General features: G+C 40.2%; 1 protein-coding gene across 1 annotated transcript in view; it reads left to right on the forward strand.

Moving 5' to 3' along the window:
• Positions 1-8,821: 8,821 nt before the first annotated feature.
• The window catches only part of LOC134347717 (homeobox protein DLL-4-like), a 56,668-nt gene continuing 48,191 nt past the window's right edge, over positions 8,822-17,298 (forward strand). The window contains exons 1-2 of the mRNA XM_063050107.1: positions 8,822-8,898; positions 13,158-13,262. The gene's annotated coding sequence lies outside the window, so the exon portion shown is untranslated. The remainder of the gene's footprint in view (positions 8,899-13,157; positions 13,263-17,298) is intronic.

Genomic DNA, 17,298 nt, shown 5'->3' on the forward strand with positions numbered 1-17,298 from the left:
ACAGGAATTCTGCAGATGCTGGAAATTCAAGCAACACACATACAAGTTGCTGGTGAACGCAGCAGGCCAGGCAGCATCTCTAGGAAGAGGTGCAGTCGACGTTTCAGGCCGAGACCCTTCGTCAGGACTAACTGAAGGAAGAGTGAGTAAGGGATTTGGAAGTTGGAGGGGGAGGGGGAGATCCAAAATGATAGGAGAAGACACGAGGGGGAGGGATGGAGCCAAGAGCTGGACAGGTGATAGGCAAAAGGGATACGAGAGGATCATGGAACAGGAGGTCCGGGAAGAAAGACAAGGGGGGGGGACCCAGAGGATGGGCAAGAGGTCTGGGAAGAAAGACAAGGGGGGAGGGGACCCAGAGGATGGGCAAGAGGTATATTCAGAGGGACAGAGGGGGAAAAGGAGAGTGAGAGAAAGAATGTGTGTATAAAAATAAGTAACAGATGGGGTACGAGGGGGAGGTGGGGCATTAGCGGAAGTTGGAGAAGTCGATGTTCATGCCATCAGGTTGGAGGCTACCCAGACGGAATATAAGGTGTTGTTCCTCCAATCTTTACAGTAGAGGAGGCTGTGGATAGACATGTCAGAATGGGAATGGGATGTGGAATTAAAATGTGTGGCCACTGGGAGATCCTGCTTTCTTTGGCTTTCTCCTCTACTGTAAAGATGAAGCCACACTCAGGTTGGAGGAACAACACCTTATATTCCGTCTGGGTAACCTCCAACCTGATGGCATGAACATCGACTTCTCTAACTTCCGCTAATGCCCCACCTCCCCCTCGTACCCCATCTGTTACTTATTTTTATACACACATTCTTTCTCTCACTCTCCTTTTTCTCCCTCTGTCCCTCTGAATATACCCCTTGCCCCATCCTCTGGGTTCCCCCCCCCTTGTCTTTCTTCCCGGACCTCCTGTCCCATGATCCTCTCGTATCCCTTTTGCCAATCACCTGTCCAGCTCTTGGCTCCATCCCTCCCCCTCCTGTCTTCTCCTATCATTTTGGATCTCCCCCTCCCCCTCCAACTTTCAAATCCCTTACTCACTCTTCCTTCAGTTAGTCCTGACGAAGGGTCTCGGCCTGAAACATCAACTGCACCCCTTCCTACAGATGCTGCCTGGCCTGCTGCGTTCACCAGCAACTTGTATGTGTGTTGCTTGAATTTCCAGCATCTGCAGAATTCCTGTTGTTTATGTTCACTTATTGAGGGACTGGCCTACTTATACCTTTCAGGTATATTTCTTCAGTCTCACTTGCAATATGTTCCATATCTACAAATTCCATTGCAAAGGATGGGTGAGTAAACTTTAACACAGTGCCCATCTTTGACAAGCCAAGGAATTCTCTAGTACTGAGCGATAAAAGTTGAATTTATCATAAAATAGTATATTTCTGCAGTAAATACTGGACTGTTACTTAAATCATAAAACAAAAGGATATTGAATATGGAACATATTAATTAAAATAGAACATTAGCATCTTAGTTCATATGGATGGTTTAAATAATTATAAGAAATCTAAATTTTTTCAGGAATAACATCGTATATGAAAGGCACTATGCTAAGGAAATGCTTCTGATCATAAAATCTTCAGGATGCACAGCATCTCGATCAGCTTAACTGTTGTGCAATTAGGCAGCTATTGCAATATATAAACGCACATCTCATAAGGCAAGTATCACTCACAGAAAGCATGCCCGTTCTTGAACACACAGTGCAACTTGCGCCAAATGGTATAAACTGAATCTACCGCATGACTAAGGCAGAGCTCTCTAATTTATTCACTGCATGAGGGTGATGAGGAAAGTAGTGGTATTAACTCCAGGTTTTCAACTTTCACTTTGTCCTTTATTCAAAGTGTTTTACAGTATTCTAAATTTCTGCTGTGGGGATTTTGCCCTTACACAAAAATAAGAAACGCTATTTAAAACGCTTTACCACTAGATTTTCCAGTTTCAAGAAAGGCTTTGGAGTATGATGCATTTTACTGAACAGAAAATAGATAAGTTATTAGACAAATTTGCTTATTTTCTAAATCACTACGATTTCAAGTGCTGAATGTAATGGTAAAAGAAAACTGAGGTACCAGCACAATTCATGCATATCATGTGATCTACCTACCTAGATTATATTGAAATCCAAGGCAGACAAGGCATTTGCAAACATAGAAAGCTCGGAAATTACTGCACCATGAATATTGGAATAATTTCCTTGTTCAACTGTTATCGTGTTGCGGCAATAGTTGTGTGGCAGCCATTTTATCTCCTTACAATATGTTCCTCCACAGAAAAAATTCTAAAGAAAGAAAGAATTAAAAGAATACCGGATTGGGTTGGAACTGGTGTTAAGGCAGAAGGGCAGGCTTCATATAACCTAATGGCAGAGCAGCCTGAGGGGTTGAAAAGCCTACTCCTCTTATTTTTTATACTCTTTCCTTTTATTAATGTGTGAATGCTATTTAATTGGGCTATTCATATGACGACAGTACATGTCATCAAATGATCCACATGCCTTTAATTAAATTCCCAGCTAAACTTCTCTAAAAGAGATTTCTGTTTCAAGTTGTGTTCACAGGATTAACGGAATTGAAAAGATTCATGAATTGAGGACTGGTGACAGGATGATTGGAGTCTCGCCGCCACCTGGTGGTGATACAAGCTATTGCAATTCATAAACAGAGGGATTCTCCAGATGCTGGAAATCCAGTGCAACACAGACAAAATGCTGGAGGAACTCAGCTGGTCAGGCAGCGTCTATGGAAATGAATAAATAGTCAATGTTTCAGGTTGAGACCCTTCTTCAGGACTGGAAAGAAGGAGGGAAGATGCCATAATAAGAAGGTGGGGGTGGTGGAGGAGGATTAGTAGAAGGTGATAGGTGTAGCCAGGTGGGTGGGAAAGGTAAAGGACTGGAGAAGAAGGAATCTGATAGGAGAGGAGAGTGAATATTGGAGAAAGGGAAGAAGGAGGGGCACCGGGGGAGGTGAGAGGCAGGTGCAGAGAAGACGTAAGAAACCATAGTGGGAAACAGAAGAAAAGGGAAAGGGGAAGGAAAAATCTTACAGGAAGGAGAAATTGATGTTCATGCCATCAGGTTGGAAGCTACCTGAATGGAAGTGAGGTGTTACTCCTCCACCCTGAGAGTGGCATTATCGTGGCAAAACAGGAAGGCATGGACCAACACTTTGGATTGGGAATGGGGATAGGAACTAAAATGGTTGGGCACTGGGAAATTCCACATTTGGCAGATGGAGAGGAGATGCCCGACAAAGTGATCTCCCAATTTATGTTGGGTCTCACCACTGCAGTGAGGCTACATTGGTAGCACCAAATACAAAAGACAACCCCAATAGATTTGCAGGAAGACCTGTTTGGGCCCTGAATGGAGGTAGGGGAGGAGGTGAATGGGCAGGTGTAGCACCTTCTGTTGCTTGCAGGTGCCATGCCAGGAGGGAGATTGGTGGAGAGGGATGAATGGACAAGGGAATCACGGAAGGCACGATCCCTGTAGAAAGCAGAGAGTGGGGGAGGGGGAAGGGAAAGATGTGCTTGATGGTAGAGTCCTGGTTGAAGATGGTGGAAGTTGCAGAGGATGATGTGTTGTATGTGGAGGCTCGTGGGGTGGTAGGTGAGATGCAATCCATCAGCATTCCACTTAATAATTATTTTTGAGATGTGATGGAAACTCAATTTGGACACCACCTGTGATAACGTTACAGTAAAAGTAGCTTCAAACACATTTCTGCCATAGACTCGTGAGTTAAGTTAGGTTCGTGAAACCATAGACAATTAAAATGAAGCTCAAAGTATTTTGGGTTAGCAATAACAATAACACCTTTTAAAACACCTTGAATGTGATAAAAGATATTGCTGAAGTGATCTGAAATGCAATGAGGCATTTGCTTATGTAACTCTCGCTTCACCTAGCAGCTTAATATAGGAGGCGATAACCCCTTGCCCGGCCAAACTTAAGAAATCTCATTTGGCTGGATGCTGCGCGATGTGTCCCTTGTTATAAATCAGTACCCCAAAATAACAAACAGTACACAATATGCGATTAAACTTTATAATTCTTACTTTGACTATATGGTTAGTAGAGAAACAAAATATAGAAGAAAAAGGGACCGAATCTTATTAAACAGTCTGTGCACAAAGTTGGAACTCACTCAATAGTCCGAACGGTCCCCAATGACCTCTTGCAATCGTCGCTGCCCTTCAGACTCTCGCTCTGAGTCTACCCCGTCTGGCAGTCTACCAAATCTCTCCATTCTCGTCTTCGCTCTTCTTCTCTCTCTCTCTCTCTCTCTCTCCCCCCCCCCCCCAGCAAAAGCCCGTGAAATCAACTGCTTTCAGAATCACAATGCAGGGCAACAAAATCCTGATTGGCTAACATGCATCCACAGTCCTGTTATCTCCAGCCATAACCCAAACATTGCTACTACAGAGTAACCATTACTTCAGCAGTGAACATTACAAAAAAACCATTACATTAGCAGTGAAACCTTTCAGCGCGTTACACTTATATAAAGGAATATCAGATCAGATAAACATAAACTTGAACTACGTGGTAGGCTTGAGGAGAACCTTAATGTTAGAAAGAAAGATGCTGTCAGCTAGGGAGGGGTCTTCAGAGCTTAGTTTAAAGCACCGCCACCAATGGTGATCAAAGGCAGCAAAGATGGAAAGACAAGAATTGGCAAAGCAGAATATTCAAGGGGTTGTAGAGCTGGAGGAGGATACAGGACTGAGAGAGACAGATTTGTAAACTTTAAGTGTAGGGAATGATTGGAACCAATGGGATTCTAATGCAAAATAAACATTCTGACTAAATAGGTTAAGAGTGGTATTAGACCGTAAGGTATAGGAACAGAATTAGGCCATTTGGCCCATTGAGTCTACTCCACCATTTCATCATGGCTGATCCATTTTTCCTCTCAGCTCCAATCTCCTGCCTTCTCCCCATAACCCTTCATGCCCCGACATCAAGAATCTATCAACCTCTGTCTTAAACATACTTGGCCCAACACAGCTGGCTGTTGGAAAGAATTCCAGATTAACCACTCCCTAACGAAAGAAATTCCTCTTCCTCTCTGTTCTAAAAGGACACCCCTCTATTCTGAGGCTGTGTCCTCTGGTCTTAGACATAGGACACATCCTCTCCACATCCACTCCATCAAGACTTTTCACAACTTTCATCCAAATGGTTTCCTTTATATTTAACTTTGATTGGTCGTATTAATGCGGTTAAGATGTTTTTTTTGCCAAAATTTTTATATGTGTTTCAGGCATTACCAATTTTCGTTCCAAAATCTTTTTTTGATAAAGTTGACTCTAAAATTTCTTCATTTATTTGGCAGAATAAGAATCCGAGACTGGGTAAAATACATTTACAGAAAGCTAAGAGAGATGGAGGTTTAGCATTACCTAACTTTAGATTCTATTATTGGGCTATTAATATTCGACATATGAAATTTTGGTTACTTGACCAGGATATACTATCTATTCCTAAATGGGTAGCATTGGAATTACAATCGGTTCAGGGTTATACACTTGGTTCTATTTTAGGCTCCTCTCTCCCTTTTGATTCGAAACGTCTTAAGCAGGTCTCTAACCCGATAGTTAAATATGCTTTGCGCATTTGGTTTCAATTCAGAAAATTTTTTGATCTTAATCAATTCGGGTTAGCGATTCCTATTTTAGGTAACATATTTTTTCCTCCCTCTTTTACGGATCGCGCTTTTCAAACGTGGAAGACTAAGGGTATTTTACGGTTTTTGGATTTATTTTTAGATGGTTCCCTTATGTCTTTTGAACAATTATCTAATAAATATAACTTATCAAGAATACATTTTTTTAGATATTTACAAGTTAGAAATTTCCTAAGTACTATACTTTCTTCCTTTCCAATGCTTCCTCCTACATATATTTTAGATTCGATAATTAACCTTAATCCATGTCAGAAAGGTGCATCGGCTATGATTTATAGTATTATTATGAAACTTAGGAAAGCTCCATTTGATAAGATTAAGGTAGATTGGGAACAGGAATTGGGGCTTACCATTTCTGTGGATGATTGGGGGCAGATTTTACAATTAGTTAATACTTCCTCTATTTGTGCTAAACATTCCCTAATTCAATTTAAAGTGGTTCATAGAGCACATATGTCCAAAGATAAGTTAGCGCGTTTTTACTCGCATATTAATCCTTTCTGTGATAGATGTTCGGGGCAGATAGCCTCTTTAACTCATATGTTTTGGTCTTGCCCTGCTTTGGAAACTTTTTGGAGAGATATTTTCAATATTATTTCTAAGGTATTAAATATAGATATCTCTCCTCACCCTATTACTGCTATCTTTGGACTACCTAAAATTTCTAGTAATCTTTCCCCTTCAGCCCGTAGAATGATTGCATTTCTTACTTTAATGGCGAAAAGATGTATTTTACAACATTGGAAAGAGCTTAATGCTCCAACTACCTTTTTTTGGTTTTCTCAGACGATTTTATGTTTGAATTTGGAGAAAATTAGAAGTAACCTTTATGATTCTTCATTTAAATTTGAACAGATTTGGGGACCTTTTATTCGATATTTTCATTTAATGTAATATTTACCCTTCTTGTTTTTTTTTCACTGTTTTTAATGGAGGTCGGGATTGAGGACGTGATTTTAAGTTTAACTCTGTTTGGTTTCAAGTTAGCCCATTGCTTTGCTTTGCTTTTAGTTAGCTGCACGGTGGGTTTTTTTTGGGGGTTTTTTTTTTCTTTTTTTTTTCTATTGATATATATAAAATTTAGTATACTATTATGTTATCTTGGTTTCTTATGTTTAAATTACATTGTTTGTAGTAATTTCTTTTTGGTATTGATATCTTTTGGAATTTTATTATACTTTAACATTGTATTAATGTTTATATGGCTTACCTTTTTTGTATACTTACTCAATAAAAAGATTTAAAAAGAAAGAAAGAAAGACTTTTCACTATTCAATAGGTTTCAATGAGGTCACCCCTCATTCTTCTGAATTCCAGTGAATACAGGCCCAGAGCCATCAAACACTCTTCATTTGACAAGCCATCCAATCCTGGAGTAAGTGCAGCCTGAGGATTTATTTCACCAAAATAACTAATAAAGTGCTGTAACATAAATAAGGAAGGAAAGTAATGACTGAATAATATAAAAAGCAAGAGAATGATGAAAATAAACATGGGTCCCTTAGAAGCAAAAGTGGGCGCGGTTGTAACAGGTAGTATAGAAATGGGAAGTTAAGACCGGGTAAAGAAACCCAGTGGGCCGAATAGCCTAATTCTGCTCCTATGTCTTATGGTCTAAATGGTGGAGGCATTAAATATGTCTTCAGTGTACAATATAAGAGTGAATTGGGCAAATATTGCACAGCAGCGGCATTCCAAAAGAGGAAATAAGAGGCACAAAGATAATAACCTTCCTTATCAAAGAAAGAAGGAACAAAAAATAGCAATCGATATATTGCTTGAGGAAAGGTTGACTATATTTCTCAGGAGATAGCATTACGGCATCAGAAAAGAATAATGTAGTTAGTTCAAATGAGTATGATTTTATGAAAGAAGGGTGGATTTAGAGAAACTAGTCAATATAGGCAAGCATTAGTGGAATTTTAACATGCATTTAAGATGCTATGACTCCTAAGATTGGCGCATTAAATAGGGTTAACAAACAGAAGGGATAACTTATTAGCATAGACTGAAAATCAGAAAAAAAGAGAACTGGAATAAGTAGACTTCTTTCAGGTTAGACATTTATTATTAGTGGAGTGACTCAAGCATCAGGGATTGACCATCGTCAGTCTACAATCAACGCATTTTGCCCTGATTCAAAGCCATGTGGGAAACGGAGCTCTGAAAACGATACTTTCGAATGGCTATAGATGTATTGAAAGAACTGGTAAGAAGGTTTGTATTATATGGAGTATAATGTAATGAATGGTAAATTTATTCATTTTTACACTGACCCACCGGAGCTTGGGAGATGGCATTTTGACCGTTTACTCTTTTCTAGAGAGGCTGAGTTTCTTCAGCACTTTGTGTGTTGCCTTGAAAATAGAAGGTTCAGAAAGAGGTTGACAAAACGTATCCTGAGAAGCTCTTTCGTAGAATCATAATGTAGTTTCTAGAGTGGAGACTAGAACCAGCGGGCATAGTCAGAACATGAGCTCTCCTATCTTGGACTGGGATGGATTTTTTTTTGCTCCGGAGTCATACATCTTTGCAATTTTGTACCCCAGGGAACAAAGCTTCTCCATAACTGAGTACATGCGAAACAAAGTTAGATTTCTAGGCAGTAGGAAAATTAAGCAGGATTTGAGGTACAAGACCATCACTGACTTACTGAATCACAGAGCAGGCTAAATAGGTCCAAATTTTCTCCCTGTATGTCATATGTTCTCACTAAAACCAAAGCCACAATGAGTCAGCCCCTTCAGAAATCAGTCAAAAATGTCATCTTCAATATAGAGCTAATCATTTCACAGTGAGTTTTTAAATAACTGCCGGTGGCTGTTTAGAAATGCTGTTGAAAGCAATGAGTTGCTTTTGTGTAACTGCTTCAGGTGAGCTTTTAATGTGGAGGATGCCGATGCAGTTCAGTGGTGCAGAAACTGAAATAAGACAACACCACAACCAAGTGGCAGAGGTCTGAATCTACATCTTTCTTTGTAGAACTACAATGACCAAATGTTTAACCTACCATAGAGTCCAATCAATAATTAATTATCAGAAATGTCTAATTAACATCTCACTGGGGCAGGATGTCTGTACTTAGATTATTAGAAGGCACTAAGTAGGGGATCGCATCAAGTCTATTGTAGCTATGTAGGAGGTAACATATCAGCATGGATTGAAGATTGGCGGGCTAACAGGAAACGGAGGGTGAGCACAAGTATTTCTATTTCTGGTGGGTAAGATGCAGTAAATAATATGGCACAAGGACTGACAAAGGGCCTCAAATTTTTATAATTTATATAAATGACCGATGAAGTATGGTTGCAAGTGACGCAAAAGTAGAAAAGGTGGTAAATTGAGCTGTGTAGAGGACATAAGAAGGCTACAAAATGAATAGAGATAGGATAAGTGAGTAGGCAAAGATCTGGCATATGATATTTCATATGGAACTGTCCATTTTAGCAGATGAAGTATACAGTACGGTGTTAAAGTCTTAGGCACATATATATGGCTTCTGCCTACAACTTTTGCACAGTACTGTAATTTTATGAATTGCAAGATACTGTAGTTGTACAGCACTTGCACTGTACTGCTGCCGCAAAATAAAAGCAAATTTTGTGACATATGCGAGTGATGATAAACCTGATTCTTATATTGGTCTCTATGGTGGACTGAGAGAGAGGAATCGTGGTTGGGAAAAGGTGAGGGGAGAGGGGAGGGAGCAGGAAGCAGGAAGCACCAGACAGACATTCTGTAATGATCAATAAACCAAATGTTTGGAATCAAATGACCTTGCCTGGTATCTCAGGGCTGGCTGTGTCTACACCCTTGCCACTCCCTGCCCCGGCACTCCTTCTCTGGCACCTGTCCCACATGGCTCTCGCAGCACTTCACTCTCACAATTCCCAACATCCTTTGCTCCCACCCAGATTTACAAACTCGCTCTCGGCTCCACGTTGACAAATACAGTACTGTGCAAAAGTCTTAGGCACCCTAGCTGCATAAGAGTTTTCACAGTACTGTGTATACTATCCAAATAGTGAGAGATTCAGAGCTCTGAGCTGTACTGTATCTGGCTATCCTTGTGCATGATTTACAAAAGGCTTGTATACGGCTACAGCACATAATCAGGGAATCTAAGAGAATGTTATCATTTATGCTAAGGGCAACATAAGACCATAAGACAAAGGAGCAGAAGTCAGCCATTCAGCCCATCAAGTCTGCTCCGCCATTTTATCATGAGCTGATCCAGTCTCCCATTTAGTCCCACTCCCCCACCTTCTCACCATAACCTCTGATGCCCTGGCTACTCAGATACCTATCAATCTCTGCCTTAAATATACCCAATGACTTGGCCTCCACCGCTGCCCGTGACAACAAATTCCACGGATTCACCACCCTCTGGCTGAACAAATTTCTTCGCATCTCTGTTCTGAATGGGTGCCCTTCAATCCTTAAGTCATGCCCTCTCGTACTAGACTCCCCCATCATGGGAAACATTGCCACATCCACTCTGTCCATGCCTTTCAATGGTCAAAATGTTTCTATGAGGTCCCCCCCTCATTCTTCTAAACTCCAAAGAGTACAGTCCAAGAGCAGTCAGACGTTCCTCATATGTTAACCCCCTCATTCCCGGAATCATTCTAGTGAATCTTCTCTGAACCCTCTCCAACGTCAGCACATCCTTTCTTAAGTATGGAGCCCAAAACTGCACACAGTACTCCAAGTGAGGTCTTGCCAGTGCCTTATAGAGCCTCAACATCACATCCCTCTCCAATACTCTATTCCTCTAGAAATGAACGCCAACATTGCATTCGCCTTCTTCACCACCGACTCAACCTGGAGATTAACCTTAAGGGTATCCTGTACAAGGACTCCCAAGTCCCGTTGCATCTCAGAACTTTGATTCTCTCCCCATTTAAGTAATAGTCTGCCCGTTTATTTCTTCTACCAGAATGCATAACCATACACTTTCCAACATCGTATTTCATTTGCCACTTCTTTGCCCATTCTCCCAATCTATCCAAGTCTCTCTGCAGACTCTCTGTTTCCTCAGCACTACTGGCCCCTCCACCTATCTTCGTATCATCAGCAAACTTAGCCACAAAGCCATCTATTCCATAATCCAAATCACTGATGTACAAAGTAAAAAGCGGCCCCAACACGGACCCCTGTGGAACACCACTGGTAACCTGCAGCAAATCAGAATAGGATCCCTTTATTCCCACTCTGTTTCCTGCCAATCAGCCAATGCCCTATCCACGTATGTAACTTTCCCATAATTCCATGGGCTCTTATCTTGTTTAGTAGCCTCATGTGTGGCACCTTGTCAAAGGCCTTCTGAAAATCCAAATATACAACATCCACTGCATCTCCCTTGTCTACCCTACTTGTAATTTCCTCAAAAATTGCAATAGGTTTGTCAGGCAAGATTTTCCTTTAAGGAAACCATGCTGAGCTCTACCTATCTTGTCATATGCCTCCAGGTACTCTGTAACCTCATCCTTGACAATCGACTCCAACAACTTCCCAACCACCGATGTCAAGCTAATAGGCCCATAATTTCCTTTTTGCTTCTTTGCCCCCTTCTTAAATAGCGGAGTGACATTTGCAATCTTCCAGTCCTCCGGAACTATGCCAGAATCTATGGACTTTTGAAAGATCATTGTTAATGCCTCCGCAATCTCCATAGCTACTTCCTTCAGAACACGAGGGTGCATTCCATCTGGTCCGGGAGATTAATCTACCCTTAGACTATTCAGCTTCCTGAGTACTTTCTCTGTCATAATTGTGACTGTGCACACTTCTCTTCCCTGACACCCTTGATTGTCCGGTATACTGCTGATGTCTTCCTCAGTGAAGTCTGATGCAAAATACTCCTTCAGTTCCTCCACCATCTCCTTATCTCCCATTACAATTTCTCCAGCATCATTTTCTGTCGGTCCTATATCTACTCTCACCTGTCTTTTACTCTTTATATACTTGAAAAAGCTTTTAGTATCCTCTTTAATATTATTTGCTAGCTTCCTTTCATAGTTCATCTTTTCCCTCTTAATGACCTTCTTAGTTTCCTTTTGCAAGCTTTTAAACACTTCCCAATCCTCTGTCTTCCCACTAATTTTTGCTTCCTTGTATGCCCTCTCCTTTGCTTTAACTTTGGGTTTGACTTCTCTTGTCAGCCACAATTGCATCCTCTTTCCATTAGAAAATTTCTTCTTTTTTGGAATATATCTGTCTTGCAACTTCCTCACTTCTCACATAAACTCCAGCCACTGCTGCTCTGCCGTCCTTCCCACCAGTGTCCTTTTCCAGTCAACTTTGCCCAGTTCCTCTCTTATGCCACTGTAATTTCCTTTACTCCACTGAAATACCGACACATCGGATTTCGGCTTCTCTTTTTCAAATTTCACAGTGAACTCAATCATGTTATGATCACTGCCTCCTAAGGGTTCCTTCACCTCAATCTCTCTAATCACCTCCGGTTCATTACACAATACCCAATCCAGTACAGCCGATCCCCTAGTGGGCTCAACAACAAGCTATTCTAAAAAGCCATCTCTACAAATTCTCTCTCTTGAGATCCAGTGCTGACTTGTTCCCAATCCAATCGCATGTTAAAATCCTCCACAATTATCATAACACTGCCCTTCTGACAAGCCTTTTCTATTTCCTGTTGTAATTTGTAGTCCACATCACGGCAGCTGTTATGAGGCCTGTATATAACTGCCATCAGGGTCCTTTTACCCCTGCTATTCCTTAGCTCAGCCCATAAAGATTCTGCACCTTCCGATCCTATGTCACCTCTTTCTAATGATTTAGTATCATTTCTTACCAATAAAGCCACACCACCCCCTCTGCCTACCTTCCTATCCTTCCGATACACCGTGTCTCCTTGGACGTTCAGCTCCCAGAGACATGCATCTTTTAGCCACATCTCAGTGATGGCCAGTACGTACGTACGTGCGTGTGTGCGTGTGTTTTACTGGACTGCTGCTTGCAATAGGTTGAGTGGCTAAGTGTGTCGTTAAGGTGGCAGACAACAGGAATCATAAACAATGATATGGTATAATTTAAAAGTTAAATAAAGTTATTTTCAAACATACTAATTGTATCATCAAAGGCAAATCACCATATCCACATGATCATAATCACAGTTTAAAAAGCTTGATCAAGATTATGTTTTTTATTGAATAAAACTAAATATTACTAAACTACAACACAGTCCTTTTTGTTTGTCATTCACTTTGAATGACTAATAAAATAAGTGACTATCAAATAAATTATTAGAAGAGAAATCCAGTTTAATCTAGTAATACTAGAGCCTTTAAAAACCTTGGTTTTAGTTGAACATGGCAATAAATTCAGGCATGCATGACTTGATGAGTAACGGCCAGTATTTAGCTCTCTCATCTGACTCACAGGTATTTCATTCTTTGCTTCAATGACCTTTCTCCAATCTGCTTCAGGAATGTCAGTAGTCAAAACACTACAACAAGCTGACAGCTGGCATCCAGAAGCAGACTGTCATCCAAGCGTTAACAAAGCACAGGATTTCACAGTTTGGGACTCAGGTGAGTAAATGAACTGAGGAAACACATCATGTTGGTTTCCTAACCTCAAAACCTGTTGTAAATATTAGTTACGCCATTTGGAGAGAGATGACAATACCCTTACATTTACCTCAATCAAACTGGGCAATGAAATTCATAAGGAGTTTTGGGAGATACAGTGACTGATGTCAGAGAAGTAACTGAATACTAATACTATTTTACCACCCTTACTGTAAAGCGCCATTCAGTACAAGTTTCTAACCTTTCCACCTCTTTCTTGGTACCACAGAACTGACAGCACAGAAGGATTCCCTTTGACTCATTGTATCCACTTTGCTCTAACAATACACTTTAGTCAGACTACAGACTAGAATTTGGGGACATAGCTTCAAGATTCGGGGGAGTAGATGTAGGATGGAGATGAGGAGGAACTGCTTTTCTCAGAGAGTGGTGAATCTGTGGAATTCTCTGCCCAGTGAAGCAATGGAGGCTACCTCAGTAAATATATTTAAGACACAGTTGGATGGATTTTTTCACAGTAGGAGAATTAAGTGTTATGGGGAAAAGTCACGAAGGTGGAGATGGGTCCATGGCCAGATCAGCCACGATTGTATTGAATGGCGGAGCAGGCTCAACGGGCCAGATGGCCAACTCCTGCTCCTATTTCTTACGATCACAGCATGCTAATATCACCTCCCATCTCCAAGTCTCTAGTTTACAGATCACAGATCACTAAGTGTACCTTCAACTGCATTAAGATATACTGAAGATTTCGGCCCCTTCTGCTGTTTCTTGCATTGAATTTTTGACCACCATACTGGTGAAAAGAACTCAAAGGGCAATTACCATAACCAATATTGTAATGGGAGTTTAAAATAGAAATAAAAATGCTTAGAGGGGTAATTACAGAAAATACAGCTGGTCAGTCCAGTCACAGGACTGATTAATATACAGAGAGACTGAAAGAAGTGACTACATTTATAAATTGTTATCATATTTTACAGGAACATTTCAAATCATTACATGAATTGCAACACAGCTCAGTGAATGTTGCGATTTAGGCAAATATGACTGTTAGTTTGTGCCAAGCCAAGTTCCACAAAAAGCACTGAAATGAACATTAGCCTTTGGCCATTTAATGGCTGAAGGAGGATTATCATCCGTGACCACTCTGGAACTCATTTCACACAGTGCTAAGAGACCTTCAGCGCCACTCTCATCAGACCATGATTTTGACTTCACATCACAATTGCTTAGTTGAACATTTACAACACAAAATTGGTAGCTCCATTGGACTAAATAATATTTGGTGCACTGCAAAGTATTTTTTCTGAATATGTGAGGATGTGATGCACAGATATATTTTTCTTCCAATCCATACACATATTACTAAATATACTATTTCTGAGTGCACCTACACCATACTAAACCTCACTTCCCAATCCAATTCTTTGTGTAAACACTTACCCAGAAAACAAACAGCAAATCCTATGGTGACAGTCCAGTGCCAAAAGTGTGAGATCAGGTCAGAATTTTCAGATCAGATGCTGTCTCAAGAAGAACAGGGGTTTAATCCAGTATCATGGCTGATACTTCTTCCTCAGTCAACATTTGAAACCAATTATCTAGTTATGATTCCATTCACATTTTTGGGAGATTGCAACTTTGTTGTTCATTTTCTGCATTATATGGTGACAATACTTCAAAAGTACTTCCTGGTCATGAAAGATTTAAGGTGTCCTAAAGAGGACATTAAAGGCACTTTACAAATGTGTATCTTGCTTATTTTTACTTTCCAACGCTAATCTCTCCAATGTACCAACTTTGAAGTGTCAGTCTTGATTATCCTCCTTTCTTGCAGTGAGACCCAAATTTACATTTCTTATTCACAGATGTAATTCTAAGTAAATGAGCCAAATAAAAACTTAAACTGTTCTTGATGTATATTTATTTAAAGTTTTGCAGTTTAATTTATGTCAGCTCACATTAAATATCCTGTATTGAAACAGTATCCTTGGGTTAAACACAGGCTGCATTCATTGAAAACCATCACAGATCTATTTCATTCTTTGCTGTTAAAGAACTGAGTGCTGGAGAGGGAACACAAGTGAAACCCACTGGTGATTATGTAGTCAGGATGCAAGTCATTTATCACAGTCACACAGCACAGAAACAATCCCCTTTGGCTCACCATGTCTATCTTGACCCCCCCTTATCTTTATCTGCCATATTTTTATAAAATCAAGTGAACTAGCATCCGGGGTGCAGTGCTGATTTTTAGGTGCCGGAGCTGACAAAATGCTTGCCATTTCCTATATCCTCTCTCTATATATGTCACACCCAATTTGTGTATCTGCTCATTTCATGTACTGGGCAACTTCCTAGCCCCATTCACGTAATGAGCAGGTACACAAATTGGGTGTGATATATATATATATATATATATATATATATATATATATGAATAGGGCTTCTTATAATGTCAAGCACTAAACCAAGATGAAAGAAATGTATGAATTCCAGAGCTCCACAGAAATACAGTGATAGTTAAGACATTAACAAGATTATAGCCTATTACTACATTTCAGTGTATAACTGGTACAATAAAAAGTATAATACTTAATTTAATAATATGACAAAGTATTGCACGGTTGCACTAATTATCAAGCAAGTAAAGAAAAAGACGGTAATCATGTATTTTACCAATTTAAAAGTAATTACCTCCTTACCAAATACCATCAATGAGAAGTTTCACAATTAATTTCCACAAAGGGTCAGACGTAACATGTGTTCGGGGGTCTGAAGCAACTCTTGTCCTGGTGCCATCTGCTGATCTGTGGTACCGCAGCCATGATGTGACATACAGCTCAGTATTCCACTGAACTAGAGGAGGTCCCTGTAGTTTTACAAACGTAAGTGCTGATACATGTTGTTGTTATTATCAAGTTCACGTGACTGAATCCTCTCTCACACTCAGCAGTACAAATAGGAATAACTTGTGAACAGCTCAGTAATGGGCGTAAATCTTGGGGGATGCGGCATCCACGATCCTCCACATAATCTCTGAAGGCATTTATTGCAGAGGAAGAAGAAAGCTTCAACCTCTTACAGAGAGATGATATTGCAGCTTCTCCATAATTAGGCGGTATTTCTGCAGGCCAGTTATCTTTATCAAGGACACACATTTCATTTCGCAAGGATTTATACATATCTTGAGATTTAGAAGTTTGAGAACCTTTCAAGGATGTTGCCATGAACATATGGTGCTGCAAGTTGTTTATAAGACTAGTAAGAAACTGTGGATAATTAATGGAGACAAATTTGTTGTTGCTTGTTCAGGTAATTTCTCCAAACTTCCCCTTTTCAACTGCCCCTTGAGCTTCTAGAGTTTTTGTACCAGGTTGCTCTTTCAGTCCATGCAGTGATCTTATGCTCCATTGGATCAGTTTGTCTGCATTAACAATCGTAGTAGTGCATTTCTGTAAACACTCTGACAGTAAACCAAGTTCAAGCAATGTGTCATACATTAGAGCTAAGTCCAATAGAAACTGTTCTGAAGAGTCTTTTCAACAGACCATCATAGGTTTTTCTGTCACTCCCAGATCTTGTTTCATCCTTCATTGCTTTTTCAAAATGAAAACACAGTGCTTCATAATTTTGCCACACCGCTGAAACTGTTCGAAACAAGCTAGCTACCCACCTGATGCCCAGAACATGGCCTATTTAGCAAATTTGTTGTTCTAGTTGAGAGGCATATTCAGGCAGTTCCTTTTGATTTAGAGGTGATCTTCTGTAAACAGAGTACAATTTGTCCGTAAGAGATTGAAAATGTTTTATTCCATGGATTTCTCTCACTGAATCACCTACTGCAAGTTCTAATCTGTGATTAAGACAGTGCCAAGTTATCACATCAGGGTAATGTTCCTTGAGAATTGTAGCAACACCTAATTTGACACCAAGCATTACGCTCGCCCCATCACTAGCAAATGCGACAAGGTTCTGTTTCAAGTAAGAGTCATCAAACCCATGGTCACTGAGACAGTTCAATAGATGCCTT

This window comes from Mobula hypostoma, chromosome 6 (genome assembly GCF_963921235.1).
Source record: "Mobula hypostoma chromosome 6, sMobHyp1.1, whole genome shotgun sequence".
In the NCBI taxonomy this organism is placed as follows: Eukaryota; Metazoa; Chordata; class Chondrichthyes; order Myliobatiformes; family Myliobatidae; genus Mobula; species Mobula hypostoma.